The sequence below is a fragment of the Lycorma delicatula genome, chromosome 5, assembly GCF_047948215.1.
Source record: "Lycorma delicatula isolate Av1 chromosome 5, ASM4794821v1, whole genome shotgun sequence".
NCBI lineage: Eukaryota > Metazoa > Arthropoda > Insecta > Hemiptera > Fulgoridae > Lycorma > Lycorma delicatula.
Window position 1 is genome coordinate 20,558,536 of NC_134459.1, and position 6,000 is coordinate 20,564,535.

Consider the following 6,000-nt stretch of genomic DNA (forward strand, 5'->3'; position numbering starts at 1 on the left):
CTTATAACACAAAAACATTTACCTTAGGCACGTCCCGTACATTTTCGATTATTTGACGAGGATTCCGCTCTCCCTATATCCGAACATTATGTCAGTTACTTTACCGTTCGTATGGAAGGTTCCTTCGTCAGTGAACACAATTTTATTAACATTATCTCAATATTGTGTCTTATCTTATGTCTCAATATTGTTTAACATGTTTACACAAAACACACTTCGTTTTTCTTTTATCACCATAACTCAAAGCTCGTATCATTTGTAATTTGTAGGTTTAAATGACAGTCGATTACGCAATACCCTAGGAATATTCAATTGTGTAAGCTGGCGCTTCCCTTTGATATACCTGTACTATGAATGAATGGTCTGCAATGACGGGTTTACCATAAAGCAAAACAAGCAGCTGCTTGAGGCCTCACTTTAACAGTAGCCTCGAAGTAAAAAATTTTGAAAAATAAAAGTAAAATTAACAAAAAATAAAGAATATATTTATAATACTTTATTATTTTTATAACTTACGTATAATTGTAATTGCTATCTTTAATTATGTAAAAGCTTCATTTATATTTATAGCTTAGATTATAATGACAGTATATTTTAAAATTGGTTTGTCATGCAAACCATTTTTTCCCGCGCGTCATTTCCATGTGTAACAAAAAGATGGCGCCTTGGTCAAATGTTTTGTTCGTCTCTGTCTAAACCGGCAGATATTCTTGAAGCATCTTGTTTCGTTGATTGAGTCAAAGATACAAGGTATGTATTCGAATCATACTATTTAAAAATTCAAACGAAAAATAAAGGTCAATAAAATTCATTAAAAAATGTATCAGGTTGTGTCTGATTATTTCTGTTATCATAACCTATATGTTTATCAAATGAAATTTTGTAAGATAATAGGCAATTGGAACTTCCAGGGGGCCTTCCAGGGGCCTCATACGTGGGAGGGGGGCCTCAAAAATACCGATTTGCTTGGGGGCCTCGTCCAAGGTAAATCCAGCACTGATGGTCTGCCAAACTAATTCGATTGCCGCTTCAGAAACTGAAGGTCTAACCTGACCTGGCATTCTATGCGAAACACAACCTGATTCTATAAACAATTGTACCGTGCAATAACTGATTGTCTTTGAGGAGGTGGCTTGCGATATTTAGTCAAGAATTGTCTCCGTAGCCGATTTGGATTCAGGAAACCATAAACAACTCCGAACACGTTTTTCTCCAGTATACGACTGTATGATGACCGATGGAATTACTCATTTACGCGTGGCACCTTATGAGTACGTCGGAAACTAATGGTGTTAGGCGGAAATGAAACGTGAAGTTATATGTAAAACATACTCCAAGTTATTTACTTTTTTCATTATTAAAGGTTACTTTTGTATTAGTAATTTAGAAATAAATTGGGTATTGAGTAGGAGTTATATTAGAGCGAGATTATTGACAGAATTGGATGAAGTGGAGAGGTGCATTAAAACTTGTCAAACGATTGAAAACAAAATGTAAATAAATTTAACGTTAACGACATTTATAGTTTACTGTTTCCTTTCAAAAACAAAACAAAAATTGGTGTTACTTATTCCTCTTATTACCGTCAATTGTTAAACATTTTTACGATTCATGATATTTTTAGTTAAATTACATCAGTTTATATTTGACTTAACTGGTTAAAAATTCTCTAAAGCCATTTGTATATCAACACGTTTCTTTTACTCATATTATTTTACAATTCCCTCGTATAATCATTTACGTTATTTGAAATATGATGTAATACTACTACGGGTGTTTTTATTATTCTTTTTAAATGTTTATAGATCTAAATGTAATTGATGTATTTGAAATGGCGTTATATATAAAATGATTTAACGTAAACAATAACAGTGCGACCTTGTGATGAATAAATGACGTTTCCCGTAGATTATGAAAATTGCAATTTTTTAAAATTATTATAAAACATTATTGAAAATAATTCTTTGTCATGTATATTTGTAAAGCAATATAACTCATTTTTATGAATATATATGACTTTTAACAGTTTTAACGTGAGTAACGTAATGGTTTTTTTTTTTTAAACTATATTCTTTGGAATTATATAATTAATTTACATGCTCATTTACAGTTGGTGCTGTTTTTTTTAAAGTCTTTAACATGTCAAAAATTTCTCGCAGTTTATAATAAAAATGAATTTTCTTCTTTTTTTTGATCAGTCACTTGACTGTTCAACCTTCCATAAATGACGCAACTTTCCATAACGTTGCGTCACCTCAAAACGTGACGCAACCTTTAGAAGAAGTAACTTTATTTGGTTGCTTGTTTAATTGAGGAAAACGGGTTACACAATGCAGCAGAGAATATTCATTGTCTCCCGATACATTAGATATGTCATTTATGCCCAGACCCAAAATACCTTCACAGAAAGGTATAGTATTGATGCACCAAACATGTCCTCCATGAAGCGGCTGTACGGACAAGTTCCAAGAGACAGGGAATGTGGCAGATGCAGCCAAAAGTGGTCGACCGAAGCTGCTAACACCAGAAAAGTTGATCGACGTGCAAGCTGCATATTCTGTTAGTCCTGATAAGTCTGTGCGAAAGATGTATCCGTCCAAAATTCGTATTGTCCACGAGCTGTTATCTGCAAAGAATGGAAAACGTGTTGCTCTCTTTTTCGTGTCATCTGTAACGCCAGATGGGAAATAACTCGATTATCAGTTCTGGTCTGACGAGGCATGGTTCCGCCGTGATGAATACGTACGTGAATACACAGAATTTACGCATTTGGTGGACGGAAATCTACATCAACTCTACACGAGTCTCCTTTCCACGGACAAATGTAACTGTTTGGTGTGCAATGTCACGTAGGCGAAACTTCATTACATTCTTTCACGACACATTGAACAGTGAGCGCTACGTACAGATAGTGCAACAATCTGTAAACACTATACCTGCAGACCGACTAGTGTACACGTGGTTTCAGCAGGACGATGCTACGGCTCATAAATTGTTTAGCATATTGTATCCATTCAACAAGCTGAAATTATAATTAAAAATGTAATTTTATCATTTTCTGCTTCTATTTCTTAACTTGGTCAAGTATTTAAATCTCTGCTTTTTTAAAACGTTGAATTACAGTATTCTTTTCTTCAAACATCATTTAAAATTATTGAAATTATAAAGATCTATCTTCAGCAACCCGGTCATAGAAATAAAAAAGTAAACGCAGTCGGTTACATAATAAATTATTAATAAATTAGTTATATACTTTTAAATAAAAAATACTGTAATTATATTTGTTTAAAAAGAATACTTAGTAAATGTATTTCTCCTTCGTTTTTATTGATTACACAATTCTAATGCACTTCTCCTTTCCTTTACATTCTGTGTCAATATTTTCGTTTTAAAATAACTCCTGCATCATTCATTCGCAATTATCTGTTTCATAAATTCTAATTTTTATCTTTCTGTATTTTTTATCCTCTATATTTGCTTCTACAAACAAATCTACTAAACCTTGATGCCTTAATAAATGATCTAACAATATTCTTTCTTTTTTACATCATATCACAAATTTCTTTCTTTCTTTTTAAAATTCGACTTAAAACCAGTTAATTTCTTGTTATCCTCGCCCATCTAAAAATAAATATATTTTTCTATAACAGAATGTTTCTAGAAATATATTTTTTGACATTTATATATATACTAGCCGGCCCTATGCAAAACCTGAACCCTCGGGGCTCATGTCAGCTCAGGCGAATCCCGGAGCTAACTCAGAGGCTCCTCGTGGCCTCCCGGGGCCTACCTCATGGCCTCAGAGCTCGCTTCGCTCGCCATTCCCTATTTTCCAAGGCGACTGGCGCTCTGGGCATCCATAGAGCTTGCTTCGGTCATCATTCCCATCTAGCCGGACGGCTCCACCCCATGAACCTCTGCATTGTACGTTATCCTCATGGTTATGAGAATAATACTAATAAATAATAATTATAGTATTCAGGCTTTATAAAAACCTGAAAAAGAAACTAAATTACAAAAGCTACAATAATAGTAGGTTTTTCTTTCTTCTTCCTTTTAGCCTCCGAGAATTACATTTCAGGTATTACTTCAGAGGATGAATGAGGGTGATAAATATGAGTGTAAATGAAGTGTTGTCTTGTACAATCTCAGTTCGACCACTCCTGAGATGTGTGTTTAATAGAAACCCAACCACCAAAGAAACACCGGTATCCACGATCTAGTATTTAAATCCGTATTAAAATAACAGCCTTTACTAGGATTTGAACCTTAGAACTAACAAATACCCAGTTTCAATTTTAAAAATCGGAAGATTTTAGAGATCGATTTTATAAATCGGAAATATTATAAGAGCACCCCATTGCACATCCCAAAACAACGTCCCAAGGCATCCCGTTTGTTATCAGTTGATGGTGATGATTGGTATAGTTTTCCACGAGGTGCTCGTACACCTTATCACTCTGGCCTCACACGCAGTCCTCATGAAAACCTCATTATTGTTAAAAATAAATTTTTATAATTTATTTAATATTATTTTACTTAACATAAATTTAACTCTATTATTTTTCTAATATTATTCATTCGACTGAATTGAATCATTCAGTTCAAACCCACCTCACACTGTGATAAAGACTCACAGTTCATTAATTCAATTCATTAAAGTTTATGCTTTAACCGGAAAATCTCCACTACTACTACTACTACTACATTTATATATTTAGAGATCTTTTGAGATGAAATATATCTAAAAACCTTCTCAGTTACGCCAAGAAACATGGGTAAAAAGTTGGTTGCCATTGATCGAGCAGTTTTTTATCTCGGAACTAACAAAAACTCTTCCTCTTTATATTATATAAATAAATATTTATATTTATAGTTCAGGCCTAAACTTAGACCGGATAACTTTAAATTTTTCGTGCTTTTTGTAAATGTATACTTCAATATGTGATATTATTACGTGTTTTTGTGCGTAAAACTAACGAAAAGTGATGTGGATCGTTTTGTGTGTGTGTATATATATATTATCGGTACTTAATTTTTTTAACATAAGGTTATAAAAGTTTATACATTTTTTATAAGTAATAAGCCTTATGAAAATTTCAATTTCTGTTCTCAAGAACTGGAAGAAGGATAAAACATAGGTGTAATTAAGGAAATTTATAATTTTTTGTAATTTTTAGTACCTTAAAATAATCTAAAATCACTATTATTCATTTTATTGTGTATCAGGTCTCTAACTTTTGTATTTTTTGTTTTAAATATTTTTTTTTTTAGATTTCCAAAATACATGCAAAACTCGAGGATTTAACTTGAAATTATGTATGAGTTAATATTAAAAATAAAAATTTAGTTATGTTTTTATTGCAGATGATTGATATTTATTTTTAGAATTAAAAAAACAAATGTACTTTGTAAAAATTAATTGAAAATACGTCTTTCCCGATATTTTAATACGATTCACGAAAAAGTCTTTGAAGTACCGAACCGAGGTTTTTTTTTAAATAATTAATAGATACGATATTCTGTAACCGGCTTATTCAGTAAACACTTATGATAAAAAATTTTCCTAAAATTTTAAACAAAATAAACTTACCTTCTGGCCAGATGTAAACCAGTAACTAATGAAATTCTTTATAAAATAAAACCGAATAAAAAATTCCTCCTCCGGGCCGGATTTGAACCAGCGACCTATGGATTACTCCAATATATATTACACTACAGTCCACCGCTCTACCAACTGAGCTACCAGAGGACGTTTATATGTTACTTATTAGAATTAAAATTTTGCAGTTAGTAATAATTTTTACATTTATAATTTTAATTATTTGTTTATCCACTCCGTAAACTTCAGGACGATATCCGATTACAGCTACCCTCTCTATATATTTTTTTATTATAAGAAACAAATCTTACAGCGTGTGAAAATTCCAAATCTGATCGAGCGTTGAATTCAAAATTATGATAAAAAAATTATTCTCTTTGTAGCTAGTTTTTTTTTTT

General features: G+C 32.1%; 1 non-coding gene across 1 annotated transcript; it reads right to left on the minus strand.

Moving 5' to 3' along the window:
- Positions 1-5,660: 5,660 nt before the first annotated feature.
- TRNAY-GUA (transfer RNA tyrosine (anticodon GUA)) lies at positions 5,661-5,752 on the minus strand. Its single transcript is given in 2 exon segments — positions 5,661-5,696; positions 5,716-5,752. It is a non-coding gene; the product is annotated as a tRNA-Tyr (tRNA).
- Between the last annotated feature and the right edge of the window lie 248 nt (positions 5,753-6,000).